The sequence below is a fragment of the Somniosus microcephalus genome, chromosome 11 (assembly GCF_052327205.1).
Source record: "Somniosus microcephalus isolate GS21.2 chromosome 11, FLI_Smic_1.0, whole genome shotgun sequence".
NCBI lineage: Eukaryota > Metazoa > Chordata > Chondrichthyes > Squaliformes > Somniosidae > Somniosus > Somniosus microcephalus.
The window spans coordinates 197,865,560-197,879,959 of record NC_140997.1 but is presented as its reverse complement, the minus strand read 5'-3'; the positions used below and the strand labels follow the sequence as shown (position 1 = coordinate 197,879,959).

General features: G+C 46.3%; 1 protein-coding gene across 1 annotated transcript in view; it reads right to left on the bottom strand.

Annotated features, from left to right (window-relative positions):
* Positions 1 to 14,400, bottom strand: part of chdh (choline dehydrogenase) — a 124,624-nt gene that overhangs the window by 109,154 nt on the left and 1,070 nt on the right. The gene's annotated exons all lie outside the window — the stretch shown is intronic.

Here is a 14,400-nt window from a genome sequence, read left to right as displayed (position 1 = left end):
GAGGGGTAAAAGTCAAGTCTTTTATCAGTTCATTAGTGATTACTGGAGTGTTTAGACTAAAGAGTTCTATGGACATTCAGCTCTAATGTTTCAAGGCAAGAGGCTGTTTACATTGACAGCAGTGTTGAAAGCGGGAGCTGAGAGAACAGCGAGCTCTAACATATACAATGTGAAATATTTATTTTAAAATACTGCTTGTAATTTCTAGCATATACCTAAAGTCTCTGCTTTTGTACGTTAAGTGTAAATAAATTTGATTCATTGTCTTAGAGTATACCAGTACAGTTAGTGTGTCGTGTTTGCAGTCGCCTGCGAGAAATGAGAGGGAGGGAGGGAACAAGAGAAAGGGAAGAGGGGAGAGACATGACTTCAAATGAACAGGAATATCGAGCAGTATTTTGAGAGCACTGGGTGGAGACCAGCAGAGCTGAAGAGGGGGCTTTGGCAAATTGCAGGATCCAGAGCCTGGCAAGCTCTAAAAGTTTTGTGGGTAAGGGTGCGCCCAGGAGATTAGGACCCAAACTGTCATTGGCCCCTTTAATAGTACCTCAACCCTAAACTGTGTTCTTACCCATCAGCTCCCTTTCCCAACCAATCCACAACCTTTTGTGCCTTCAAATACCCTCCCACCCCTTTCCCCATTGCTGGCTCTCAAGTACCCTACTGCCACTTTCACCAGCGTCAGTCAGATTCTGCCTTTATGTTAGCAAAATACTGCAGATGCTGGAAATCCAAAATAACAGAAAATGCTGGAAAAACTCAGCAGGCCAGGCAACATCCGTGGAGAGAGAAATAGAGTCAACGTCCCGAAACGTTGACTCTATTTTCTCTCCACGGATGTTGCCTGGCCTGCTGAATTTTTCCAGCATTTTCTGTTGTTATTTCTGCCTTTATGTTGCTGCCTTAAAGCATTTAAACCTAAATTTTCTGTTTCTTAAAATTAATGGATGGATAAGACACTTTCAGCATGTGCTCAGAGCACAGAAGAACATTTAGTGTACTATTGATGAATTTGCCAATTTATACAATCTTAAATAAACAAAAATGTAATTGTGCAAAATTTACCCACAAACACTCAAAAGTTCATCATTCCCGCAATTTCTGTTTTTATATAAATTCCTTAAGCTTCAATAATGCTTCAGAAAATAGATTTCTTAACTGAATTTTCAACAGCAATAAAGAGCACAAGTTATTTTCTTACATAGGATATACGGCACAGAAACAGGCCATTCGGCCCAACCAGTCTATGCCGGCATTTATGCGCCACACGAGCCTCCTCCCGTCTTTCCTCATCTAACTCTAGCAGCATAACCCTCTATTCCCTTCTTCCTCATATGCTTATCTAGCCTGCCCTTAAATACATCTATACTATACGCTTCAACCACTCCCTGTGGTAGTGTTGGGGTAAAAGAGAAGTCTTCCCTCCTCTCAAGCGGACCCCCTGAGATAAGGGGTCAACGCCTGCCCTATAGCGACCACGAATTCACCAGACGGACACCTTGGATAAGTTTCACGATCTTTATTCAAGTACATGCAAGGGGAAAATCTGTCTCATCCCAGAGAAAGGATTCTTCCACCGAGCATTAAATACGTACAGCAATTATACCCTAACTTGAGGCGTGCACCCCCCTTCCACGATCATTGATTGGTCTATAGAATAGGCAAAGGGCTGTGTCCATTCGATGTCCCTTATCGGGGAGGTTGCTGAATGGTTCACAGAAACCCATCTTTACAGTATTCGCGGGCTAATTTATCTGTTCCTGCTTTGGCCAGAAGGTGCTTACATCATGCTTTGAGAATCTGTATGTCCTGCCTTATCTTAAGCAAGGACAAAAGACCAGCTTGTTAGCTTTACAGTTCCTGTCTTATCTGGGTCCTACATTCCTATGCAAGGATAGGAGACAAACTTATTTTCCACTAATTTTAATTCTAAGAAATTATAGTTACTTCTAACTTTTAATTCTGAGAAGTTATTTTTGTCCCCTTACAGGTAGCGAGTTCCACATTCTCACCACTCTTTGGGTAAAGAAGTTTCTTCTGAATTCCCTATTTGATTTCTTGGTGACTATCTTATATTGATGACCTCTAGTTATGCTGTTCCCCACAAGTGGAAACATTCTCTCTCTATCCACTATCAACATTTTAAATAATTTTAAAGATCTCTATTAGGTCACCCCTCAGCCTTCTTTTTTCAAGAGAAAAGAGGCCCAGGCTGTTCACCCTTTCCTGATCTGTATACCCTCGCATTTCTGGTATCATCCTTGTAAATCTTCTCTGCACCCTCTCCAGTGCTTCTATATTCCTTTTATAATAGTATGGCGACCAGAACTGTACGCAGTACTCCAAGTGTGGTTTAACCGAGGTTCGATACAGGTTTAGCATAACTTCCCTACTTTTCAATTCTATAACTCTAGAAATAAACCCTAGTGCTTGGTTTGCTTTTTTATGGCCTTGCTAACCTGTGTCACAACTTTGAGTGATTTGTGTATTTGTACTCCGAGATCCCTTTGTTCCTCTACCCCACCTAGACTCGCACCCTCCAAGTGATGACACCTCTATTCTTCCTACCAAAATGTAATACCTCACATTTATCTGTGTTGAACTTAATTTGCCAATTATATGCCCATTCTGCAAGTTTATTAATGTACTCCTGTAATTTGTTGCGTCCTCCTCTGTATTGACTACCCCCCCCAATTTGGTGTCATCCGCAAATGTAGAAACTGTGTTTTTGATTCCAAAGTCTAAATCATTAATGTAAATTGTGAACAACGGTGGTCCCAGCACTGATCCTTGTAGGACACCACTACCCACCTTCTGCCACTGTGAATGGCTACCTTTTACCCCTACTCTCTGCTTTCTGTCCTGAAGCCAGCCAGCAATCCACTCTGCTACTTGTCCCCTGACTCCGCATTCTCTGACCTTGTTCATCAGTCTATTATGGGGTACCTTATCGAAGGCCTTTTGAAAATCTAGATAAATTACATCTACTGCATTACCATTGTCTACTCTCTCTAATACCTCTTCAAAAAATTCAATAACATTGGTCAAGCAAGACTTTCCCATTTGAAATTTTCTATAGCAATCTCTGTTTTCTCTTCTAACCATCAAATATATCATGATAACACAGTATTGTCCAGTATGTTAGCCACTAGCCACCTGTGGCCAATTGGGATTTCAAATGTGGAAAATTGCATTTCTGATAAGTAAATGAAAAATGAGCAATAACCACCATTGTTGGGCCTGTGAACTCAATACTCATGTTCACTCGGCGTACTCATGTATACTTTAACCTTTTTGTACATTTGCTGGTAAAATGGTTAAGACGAAAAGCAGTGTGCGAGTGTTTTTGATCGTTGTGAGTACTTTACTTCCTTGGTTACTGAATGGTGACCAGTTCATAACAGCATTTAATAAGCCTGAAATAAAGCTTCTGACGAAAGATCATCGACCTGAAATGTTAACTCTGTTTCTCTCTCCACAGAGGCTTCCTGACCTGCTGAGTATTTCCAGCATTTTCTGTTTTTATCTCAATTTCCAGCATCCGCAGTACTTTGCTTTTGCGTTGAAATGGTGATAGATATTTGTTAAGTAAATATCCATATGTGAAGTACATTTACCTGTATTGCATAAGTCTATACAAAAAAAAGTGTTTTCGACTAAAATTTGTGCACGTGGCTAAAACAGTGTCACTGTAGCCAAATCTGTGGCTAGTGAGAGATTTCTATTGGACAATAATGTAATAACAGGTGCTGCTACTACAGGTATTATCATCTGACCAGTTCATAATAGCATTTAAAAAGCCTGAAATAAAGCTTTGTCAATTTTTTCAAGATAATTTGAAAAAAGCAACAGCAATGAACCTCAAGATGAGGGGACACACCTTTCTACGCTGCAGATTGCATTCTGGCCAAACTGCACATGCCCAGAATGCGTAGGTGTGGTTGAAAGCTCTTTCCAGACCCCCACGACTCTCTGGGTGAAGAAATTTCCCCTCAAATCCCCTCTAAACCTTCTGCCAATTACTTTAAATCTGTGCCCACTGGTTTTTGACCCCTCTGCTAAGGGAAATAGGTCCTTTCTATCCACTTTATCTCTGCCCCTCATAATTTTATACACCTCAATAAAGGTCTCCCCTCAGCCTCCTCTGTTCCAAGGAAAACAGACCCAGCCTATCCAGTCTTTCCTCATAGCTAAGATTCTCTACTCCCGGCAACATCCTTGTAAATCTCCTCTGTACCCTCTCTAGTGCAATCACATCTTTCCTGTAATGTGGTGACCAGAACTGCACGCAGTACTCTAGCAGAGGCCTAACTAGTGTTTTAAACAGTTGAAACATAACCCCCCTGCTCTTGTATTCTATGCCAAGGCTAAAGGCAAGCATTCCATATGTCTTCTTAACCACCTTATCTACCTGGCCTGCTACCTTCAGGGATCTGTGGACATGCACTCCAAGGCCCCTTTGTTCCTCTACACTACTCAGTGTCCTACCATTTAATGTGTATTCCCTTTCCTTGTTAGCCCTCCCCAAATGCATTACCTCAAACTTCTCCGGATTAAATTCCATTTGCCACTGTTCTGCCCACCTGACCAATTTATTGATATCTTCCTGCAATCTACAGCTTCCTTCTTCAGTATCAACCACACAGCTGATTTTAGTATCATCTGTAAACTTCTTAATCATAGCCCCTATATTCAAGTCTAGATCATTCATATATACCACAAAAAGCAAGAGACCTAGTACTGAGCCCTGCGGAACCCCACTGGAAACAGCCTTCCAGTCACAAAAACACCCATCAACCATTACCCTCTGCTTCCTGCCTCCGAGCCAGTTTTGAATCCAACTTGACACTTTGCCCTGGCTTTTAACTTCGTGACCAGTCTGCCATGTGGAAACTTATCAAAAGCCTTGCTAAAGTCTATATACACACAACCCTCATCTACCCTCCTTGTTACCTCCTCAAAAAATTCAATCAAGTTTGTCAGACACGACCTTCACTTAACAAATCCGTGCTAATTATCCTTGATTAATCCGTGTCTTTCTAAATGAAGATTTATCCTGTCCTTCAGAATTCTTTCCAATAATTTTGGCCTGTAATTACTCGGTCTATCCTTTTCTCCCTTTGTAAACAAGGGTACCAGATTAGCATTCCTCCAGTCCTCGGGCACCACACCTGAAGCCAGAGAGGATTGGAAAATGATGGTCAGGGCCTCTGCTATTTCCTCTTTTGCTTCGCTTAACAGCCTGGGATACAATTCATCCAGGCCTGGGGATTTATCCACTTTTAAAGCTGCTAAACCCTTTAATACTTCCTCTCTCACTATGTTTATTTCATCTAATATTTCACACTCCTCCCCCGATAGCAATGTCTGCTTCGCCCCTCTCCTTTGTGAAAACAGATGCAAAGTTTACAGAGCTGAGCTATCTGCAGGAGCACTGCCTTCAACACACGGCAGAAAACTCCTATGAAAGTTCTGCTTGTGGACAGTGATTTTTTTAAAATTTCGTCTCCCGCCTCCACACACAGATTACCCTTGATGCGCTATTACTGAAAGACTGAGGTTAAGCAAGTAACTAACAGGCTTTTATTAACAAGAGAATGAAGGTGTGCCTCGAGTGGTCGACCAGTCCAGAATACAGAGGGACTGTGGAGCAGTCACCTTTATACCTGGACTCGTGGGAGGAGTCAGCCGAGGCATGTACAGACATGTACACAGTGGAATACAAACAGTGGTTTACCACATTCACCCCTTGTTTAAAAATGAGTCCGGCGGGGTGAAGTGTATTAAAAGTTTGTGTATTGGAGTCTCTCCGGAGGTCTTGTCTGCCGCTGTGATCGGCGTGGCGACGGCAGGGGTAGTGAAGCTTCCGGCGTCGAGTCCCGCGTAGGCTGGGGCACTGGTGTGTAGTCCTCATGGGTGTCGAGCGGGTCGCGGGGCCCAGGCGTGCCGTCTGCTGGGGTTGGATATTGGATCGTGGGGGGGGGGGGGGGTGGTAGTGGGTTACTGGGGCCCCCGAGGGTGCGAGGTCTCGTATGGAGACTGTGTCCTCCCGCCCGTCCGGGTACGCAATGTAAGCGTACTGGGGGTTGGCGTGGAGGAGGTCGACCCTCTCGACCAGGGGGTCCGTTTTATGGGTCCTCACGTGTCTTCTCAGTAGTGGCTTTTATCAGGTGAGCCCTGTCTGGTCTATAAAAGTGCGGTTTGCACTCAGCGCAGACTTGGCAGTTCCTGGTCATGGTCCTGACCTCCTCAATGGAGTAAGGCAGGTTGCGGGCCTTGATGAAGTGGAAGAACCTGGTGACCCCCGGGTGGCAGAGGTCATTGTGGAGGGCCCGCAGTCTATCGATCTGCGCGCTGGCGCAGGTGCCACGCGATAGAGCATCCGGGGGTTCATTGAGCTTCCCGGGCCGGTACAAGATCTCGTAATTGTAGGTGGAAAGTTCGATTCTCCACCTCAAGATCTTGTCGTTTTTGATTTTGCCCCTCTGCTTGTTGTTGAACATAAAAGCAACTGAACGCTGGTCAGTGAGCAGGGTAAATCGTTTTCCGGCCAGGTAGTGCCTCCAATGACGCACAGCCTCCACACTAGCCTGGGCCTCCTTCTCGACAGCGGAGTGTCTGGTCTCCGGGCCCTGGAGGGTTCGTGAAAAGAAGGCCACGGGTCTCCCCGCCTGATTAAGGGTAGCGGCCAGGGCAATGTCTTCCTTGATACGGTGGAAGGCTAAGCTGGCCTCTGCCGTCAAGGGAAAAGAGGTGGACTTGATCAGCGGACGGGCCTTGTCCGCATAGTAGGGGACCCACTGGGCGTAATAGGAGAAAAACCCTAGGCACCTCTTCAGGGCCTTGAGGCAGTGGGAGTTCCATAAGGGGACGCATCCGGTCGGGGTCGGGACCGATGACTCAGTGTTCCACAACACAGCCAAGGATGGCGAGGCGGGTTGTGCGGAATATGCACTTCTTCTTGTTATACGTCAGGTTCAGGAGTTGGGCGGTGCAGAGGAATTTTTCGAGGTTTGCGTCATGGTCCTGCAAGTCATGGCCACAGATGGTCACATTGTCCAGATATGGGAAAGTGGCCTGCAACGCATTTTGATCTACCATCCGGTCCATCTCCCTTTGGAAGACGGAGACCCCGTTGGTGACGCCAAAGGGAACCCTAAGGAAGTGATAGAGGCGGCCGTTTGCCTCAAAGGCAGTATACTGGCGGTCCTCAGGGCGGATAGGGAGCTGGTGGTACGCTGATTTCAGGTCAATGGTTGAGAAGACGCGGTACTGCGCGATCTGGTTGACCATATCAGCTATGCGGGGGAGTGGGTAAGCGTCCAGCAGGGTGTAGCGATTTATTGTCTGGCTGTAGTCGATGACCAGGCGCTGCTTCTCGCCGGTCTTAACGACCACAACCTGGGCTCGCCAGGGGCTGGTGCTGCCCTCAATAATCCCCTCCTTCAGGAGCCGCTCCACTTCGGTTTTAATGAAAACCCTGTCCCCGGCACTGTATCGCCTGCTCTTTGTGGCGATGGGCTTACAGTCGGGGGTGAGGTTAGCAAACAGTGGGGGGGGGGGGGGGTGACTCTGAGTGTGGAGAGGTTGCACCTGGTGCGCGGCGGGCAATTTGGAAGCTGCTGGCTGCGGACTGAGTGGGGGGAGGGGTCCACCGTACGCCATCGTAACACTTTTAAGGTGGCACTGAAAATCCAACCCCAGTAGAACGGCAGCGCAGAGGTGGGGCAGGACCAGAAGTTTAAAATTATCGTACACAGTCCCATCTACTAAGAGTGTCACCATGCAGTAGCCGCCAATGTCCGCCGACTGGGACTCGGAGGGCATAGAAATCCGCTGGTGCGCAGGCAGGACTGGGAGAGAGCAACGCCGCACCGTGTCGGGGTGGATGAAGCTCTCCGTGCTCCCAGAGTCAAAAAGGCAGATTGTTTCGTGACCATTTACCTTAATGTCCATTGTGGACCGGGCCAGTTGGTGCGGTCTCGCTTGGTCCAGCGTAACGGAAGCCAGCGTAGGGGTCGGTGTGTCGTTGCGGGTATCAGATGAGGCGGTGTTGGGGGCCAAGATGGCAGCTGGCGTCCAAGATGGCGGCGTCCATGATCCCCATGTGGCTGGAGGCGTCCAAAATGGCTGCTGTTCCGGTGGTTCGCACATGGCTGGGGAGGCCTGCACGGCCCACACGCAGCACTGCTGGGGTTCGGGGTGGCTTTGGCCCTGCAGACGCTGGCGTAGTGTCCCTTCTTCCCGCAGCCCGAGCAGATCGCATTTTTCGCCGGGCAGCGCGCTCTGGGGTGTTTGGCCTGGCCACAGAAGTAGCATTTCTGGCCTTGGGACACTGCTGCGGTAGTTGGGCCGTTGCTGGGATGTGGCTGGGGTGGCACGGCGCTATGAGACGGTCCTACCGTGTCCCAGGCTGTCGTTCCCCGCGGCGTCCACGGTGCAGAGGAGTAGGCGTCCATGCCCCGGTAGGCTGCGTCCAATGATAGTGCGAGTTCAGAGGCCTTGTTGAGGTCGAGGTCACTCTGCTCCAACAGTCGCTGTCGGGTGTAATTGGACCTGTGGCCTGCTACAAAAGCGTCCCGGATAAGTTCCTCTGTGTACACGGCGGCCTTTACATCGTTACAACCACAGGCCCGGCCAAGCACAGACAGTGCCTGAAGGTATTCCTCGGTCGATTCCCCAGGTTGTTGTTTACGACTTCCCAGGAGGTGCCTGGCGTACACCTCGTTCACTGGGCGCGTGTACTGGTCCTTGAGGAGCTTGAGAGCAGCCATGTACGAGGTCGCGTCCTGGATGACCGAGTACGCTCGGTGGTTCACTTTGGAGATCAGGACATCCAGTTTGTCCTCATCCGATTTGACCGTTGCAGCGGAGGCGATCAGGAATTTTTCAAAGCACTTAAGCCAGTGAGCAAACTTGGTGGATGCGTCCGCCTCCCGATGGTCTAAGTCCAGGCATGCTGGTGTGAGGATCTTCTCCATTATAAAAAATCTTGTTAATAAAATTGATGCGCTATCAATTACTCAAAGACTGAGGTTAAGCGAGTAACTAACAGGCTTTTATTAACAAGAGAATGAAGGTGTGCCTCGAGTGGTCGACCAGTCCAGAATACAGAGGGACTGTGGAGCAGTCACCTTTATACCTGGACTCGTGGGAGGAGTCAGCCGAGGCATGTACAGACATGTACACAGTGGAATACAAACAGTGGTTTACCACAACCCTCATGATCTCTAATAGGCCCTACACTTTCTTTAGTTATCCTCTTACTCCTAATATATTTATAAAACATCCTTGGGTTTTCCTTGATTTTACTTGCCAAGAATGGTTCATAAAACAATGACAGGACACTTTTTATGTTGGAAATACCCATTATATTTATATAAATAAACACATTCAGTGTTAAAGGTTGACATAAAAGCCTGCCCAAAAATTGTGACAACAGGAAGATCTTCATGTACATATGCACAATTTCTAATAAGATGTAGACATATTTAAAACATGGCTCTTTGTTGATATATAACATACTTGAGCTTGAAAGGTTGTCTAGTCCTGCTGATACACATTTGTCTACAAAATTATTTTTATTAATGAGGCTCCTATAAAGGATACTAGTTTATGTGGGGTGGGGGTGGGGAGGTAAAAATAATCCGAGGCCTGGTCAACACGTGTCACCCTCAAGCATGGATAGCTTCAAGTGTGGGAAAGGAAGAGGCCTGTAAGTAAGTCACCTTGATCACAATTGTCAGTGAACTTTACTATTGACAAATCAAGGTGAAGGACTCAGGCCCATATTGCAGGAGAATTTTAAAAGGAGGGGAGGAATAATTAAAGATGGAAATTATAACTTTTTTCTCCCTACATTTTCCCGGCCTCTTCTGAAAATTTTGATTGGTGTACTGCAGCACAGTTTCATGTGTGCCTGCATGTCAGTGGACTATTCAGCCTCCAAGGCTTGGGAGTATTACAGTCTAGCTCAAGCTCATACTCACAATATCTGCACAGGCACAATTCCAGCAGGAAACAGAAGCCATTGATCAAGCAGAGAAACTTGCTTCATTTTTCTCCCCCTAACTAGGAACACGGAAACCAATTATAGCATCCCGAATACCCCCACCCTCAGGATCAAACACAGGAAGATACGTATTTTGAAATTCCTTCAGTAGCTCAGGAACAATTTTTAGTTAGGACAGAACACTTTAAATGTCAGACATCAAAATTTGCCAGGGATGCAGGGGCTGCTTAAAATCAGAGACAGAGCAATTTCTCATCCTCAGTGATTTCAACCTCCATCTCAACTCATCTTGCCCTAGTTCCTCTCGAGTTCTCTGCCGTCCTGTCCTCCTTTAACCTCTCCATATAAACTCCCCATATTCACAGCCACCCCCCTCGACCTTGCCATCTCACGTAGCCTCTAATACTTGGTTGGCCAGTAGAGGACAAATAGGGATAAAAGGTTTGTTCTCTGATTGGTGGGATGTGACAAGTGATGTTCCCCAGGGATCTGGGGCCTCAGATCTTCACCATATATATTGCTGACTTGGATGAAGGCTGCACATCCAACTTTGCAGACGCCACCAAGATAGGAGACACAGCAAGTTGTGCTGGCGGGAGCAGGAAGTTACAAAGGGACATAGACAGATTAAGTGAGTGAGAAAAACTATGGCAGATGGAGTTTAATGTGGGGAAGTGATGTCATCCACTTTGGATCCAAGAAAGACAAATCGGAATATTTTCTTAATGGTGAGAGTCTAGGAGCTGTGGAGCAGAAAAGGGTCCTTGTACACAAATTACTAAAAGCTTGTGCACAGGTACAAAAAGTAATCAAAAAGACTAATGGAATGTTGGTTTTTATCTCAAGGAGGTTGGAATTCAAAAGTGAGGAAGTATTGAGAGAAAGGGTGTGTAGCTGAGAGCTTTAAGCACAGAGCTTAGAACATAAGAAATAGGAGCTGGAGTAGACCATTTGGCCCTTCGAGCCTGCTCCGCCATTCAATAAGATCATGGCTGATCTTCTACCTCATCTCCACCTTCCCACACTATCCCCATATCCCTTAATTCCCAAAAATTTATCAACCTCTGTTTTGAATATACCCACATCTCTCTGGGGTACAGAATTCCAAGATTCACAACCCTTTGAGTGAAGAAATTTCTCATCTCATCTCAGTCCTAAATTGCCTACCCTTATTTTGAGACTGTGACCCCGTGTTCTAGATTCCCCAGCCAGGGGAAACATTTACTCAGCATTAACCCTGTCAAGCCCCTTAAGAATTTTATATGTTTCAATGTGAACATCTCTCATTCTTCTAAACTCTAGGGAATATAGGCCTAGCCTGCTCAATCTCTCCTCATAGAGCAATCCCCTCATGTTGCACTCCCTCTAAGGCAAGTATGTCTTTCTTTAGGTAAGCAGACCAGAACTGTACACAGTACTCCAGGTGTGGCCTCACCAATAATTATATAATCGACCTGTATAATTGAAGGCTTCTTTACTCTAATACTCTAATCCTTTTGTAACAGAAGCTAACATACCATTTGCTTTCCTAATTGCTTGCTGTACCTGCATGTTAACTTTCTGTGATTCAGGTACAAGGACACCCAGGTCCCTCTGAGTGCAAACATTTCCCAGTCTCTCACCATTCAAAAAATATTCTGCTTTTTTGTTTTTCCTACCAAAGTGGATAACTTCACACTTCCCCACTTTGTATGCCATTTGCCATGTTCTTGCCCACTCAGTCAACCTGTCCATAGCTCTCTGCAGCCTCTTTGCGTCCTCCTCACAGATTACTTTCCCACCTAACTTTGTATCATCAGCAAACTTGGATATGTTAGATGAAGGGATCTAAGTCATTAATCCCTTCATCCAAGTCATTAATAAGCTTGGTGAGAGTTGGGTGAATCTGCTAAATTGAATGGCTTGTTAAACAGAGTGATGACAGGAATTTAGTGAGAGTGGGAATTTGGTGCCGGGGGAAGGAGGTGCTCCGAATTTAAACCAAGGAACAACAGTAAATATAAATAAATAACTATATAAATAATCAAAGGGGGTAAAATTAAAATTAACTAGAGGACATATTAAAGGGATCAGAATTGAATTAAATAAAAATCTGATATACATAAATAATACAACTTGCATTTATCTAACGCCTTTAACATAGTAAAAGGATCCTCAGCGCTTTACAGGAGCATTATCAAACAAAATTTGACACCGAGCCACATAAGGAGATATTAGGACAGGAAAGAGGTCGGTTTTAAGGAGCATCTTAAAGGATGTGAGAGAGGTAGAGAGGTTTCAGGAGGGAATTCCAGAACTTAGGGCCTTGGCCGCTGAATGCATGGCCGCCAATGGTGGAGTAATTAAAATAAGGGATGTGCAAGAGGCCAGGATTGGAGCAGCGCAGAGATCTCAGAGGGTTGCAGGGCCGGAGGAGGTTACAGAGATAAGGAGGAGCGATTTGAAAACAAGGATGAGAGTTTTAAAATCGAGGCGTTGCCAGACCGGGAGCCAATGTAGGTCAACTAGCACAGGGGTGAATGGAACTTGGTACAAGTTAGAATACAGGCAGCAATGTTTTGGATGAGTTCAAATTTATGAAGGGTGGAAGATGGGAGGGTAGGAAGAGGCAGGCAGTGCAGGAAATCTCTGGGTGTGTGGCACACTCAAACAGGTTTTTAGTGCTGAATACCAGTGGAGGTGACAACATCTTGGAGGAGTGCAGTCTAGAGCGCACTGTGGGGCAAATGACTGCACAGGGGCACAGCAAAGTACAGAAATGCAGTGGTCATAGGGGATTAGATAGTCAGGTGGCTAGAGAGGCATTTTTGCAACACTATCGCATGGCTGACAAAATGGTGCAGGAGGCAGGGCTTCAGATTCCCGGGGCATTGGGACCAGTTCTGGGACGGGGGGAAACTGTACAAGATGGACAGGTTGCAATTCCACGGGGCTGGGACCAATGTCCTCATGGGAATGTTAACTAGTGCTGTGGGGGAGGGTTTAAACTAATTTGGCGGGGGGGGGGGGGGCGCACCAGGATGAAGCATTAGAGAGGAGACACAAGGTGCACAGAGGACTGGGAAAACAACATTAGAATAAAGAGCAGAGAATGGGGAATGGGATGGGGGGTCAAAGGAGGGAAGAAGAATGGGGAATTGGAGTTAGGGCAAAGAGAGGAAGACTGGGGAATAGGGGTCTGGGGCTCAGTCAGGGCCGGGAAGAGAGAGACACTAGGATCCAACATTTCCTGCAGAGCCATGAGCAACAGCAAGATGGTGAGTAGGATCGGCACTTCGACAGGAGCAGCCGGTTAAGGGGTGATTGAAACCTGGGGATTTTATTGTGGGTCAAAGATTGTTTCCACTGGTGGGCAAATAGGAAACGGAGACTGAGGATTCTCATTGAAAAAACCAAGGGGGAGAAGGAAGGTTCTTCAACTGAGGGCTATTCGACCATGGGATGCTTCAACACAAATGGCTATTGAGGTAGAGACTAGGAGGGGAAAAATGTGGTTGCTTTGCGCCTCCCGTTAGCGCTAACGGGGCGCAAAGCACCTAGCCCCCAGGCGCGGCGCCACTAATGCTTCCCGCAAAATTCAGCGGGAGGTTAGCGGCGGCAGCGCCCCATGGCACTGCCGCAAACTTGGCTCACGCCCCCTGACCTACCGCCGGACGTTATGGTAGAGAATTCCAAAGATTCATAATCCTCTGAGTGAAGAAATTCCTCTTCATTTCAGTCTGAAATGGCCGACCCCTTATTCTGAGACTATGCCCCCTAGTTCTAGACTCTCCAGCCAGGGGAAACAACCTCTCAGCATCTACCCTGTCAATCCCCTTCAGAATCTTATGTTTCAATGAGATCACCTCTTATTCTTCTAAACTCCAGAGAGCATAGGTTCAATCTCTCTAAGCCATTAATATAAATTGTAAATAGCTGAAGCCCAAGCATTGATCCTTGGGGCACCCCATTAGTTACAGCCTGCCAGCTTGAAAATGACCCATTTATCCCTACTTTCTTTTCCGTTCGTTGAGTATATTTAAGGCTGAGATAGAAAGATTTTTGGACTCTAGCGGAATCAAAGTATATATAGCGATCGATCGGGAAAGTGGAGTTGAGGTCAAAGATCAGCCATAATCTTACTGAATGGCAGAGCAGGCACAAAGGACCGTATAGTCTACTCCTGCTGCTAATTCTTATCATCTGTACTAGTTACAGGTAGGATATAGGGATGTTAGCCAATATGTAACTGGTGTATCAGTGAGTTATTGTATTACTGCTGGGTATTGATGGAAATCTGAGTGTTGCCAGAAATATATAGAATTTACAACACAGAAACAGGCTATTTGGCCCAACTAGTCTATGCCGGTGGCATTTATGCTCCACACAAGCCTCCTCCCACCTGGTGG